Source organism: Haliotis rubra, unplaced genomic scaffold, assembly GCF_003918875.1.
Source record: "Haliotis rubra isolate DU_JTF1 unplaced genomic scaffold, ASM391887v1 Scf913, whole genome shotgun sequence".
Taxonomy (NCBI): Eukaryota; Metazoa; Mollusca; class Gastropoda; order Lepetellida; family Haliotidae; genus Haliotis; species Haliotis rubra.
Genome location: NW_025767650.1, coordinates 103119 through 104384, shown reverse-complemented (window position 1 = coordinate 104384; position 1266 = coordinate 103119).

The window sequence follows — 1266 nt, the reverse complement described above, 5'->3', positions numbered from 1 at the left end:
TTGTGATAAAATAAAAAGCCGACAAAAGGTCTACAAGAGAAACTTGCAATAAAATTACATAAAGCTTGCAATACACGACATGTATTCACGCCTGATTTCTTTCAACATATGTTTTTTACGACACAATTAAACAATCAGGACTTGTTTGTACGACTAGACAGTTTCCTGTGATCCCCGAAACCTGCCAGGGAAATCAGGTGTGACTAGCACTAATTAGTCTCGGCACAGAGAGTGGGCAATCAGCGAGGGCTTCCAGGTGTTGAGTAGTGATGGGGCTCTCGGGCTTAATGAGTTAAACATCTCTGATGAAAAAACAATAGATCTACATTTGTATTTTGTGTAACATTCAATTTCAATGCTAGTTAATTGTTTGGATAACTGTGGATCCTCTGTCCCAAGATTTTGAATCACATGTTTCCTATTTCTGGAAGATGGGTCAGCTAGTGTACAGGTGCAGACTGTATCTTGGATCTTCTTTGTGTTCTGGTGCTGTGACATACCTGTACATAAACGCTGGCAGTTCATGAAGTCCAGTATTGTGGAAGTTTGCATGTAAATTAGGATTCCACAACAAAGTACATATAGAAAAATAAAATGGAAATGATGATTAAAAAAATGATTTCCTTATATTCAGTGTCATTTTATCATGGTGTACAGATTTTGAAGAGAGAAACTTTACTAAGAATTGCTGCAGATCAGCTGTTGAATATTTGCTTCTGGCTATTTCCAGATACGTCCATGGAAACATACTGTTTACAAGCCCAATTACCTTTTCCAGATTTCCAAATAAGATCAAATAGGCTATGCTGTGATTGATTTGTTTACATTAATTATATACAGACAAATAAGGTGCATGAAGTAGTAGACGGGAAATATTTTTTGCGTTTTATTTACCATTCTCTTAATTCATTAAAAGATAGAAACCCATGTTTTCAGATTATTGAACTAAATTTGAACAACGCCAACGGATAAGTAAAGGCGCCACACGCGCAGTGTTGATAATCTATTTATAGATACCGAAACGATCTGCAACATGAACATGTGGTTGTGTTCACGAGTTTTATAAAATTATAAACCCAAACAACAAAATTCAGTTACCCTTCCCCTGCTAATATCTGTGACGGAGGTGAATTGCCAGATAGATTAATTGATTCGAAAGAAATTACGCTTCCTACAGTCTCAGCAGCTAGTCGATTGAGACGATTTTTCATCGGGCATGTAACTCATTTTCACTCGCCAGTTGCAATCTGCCAGCTAAATTATACT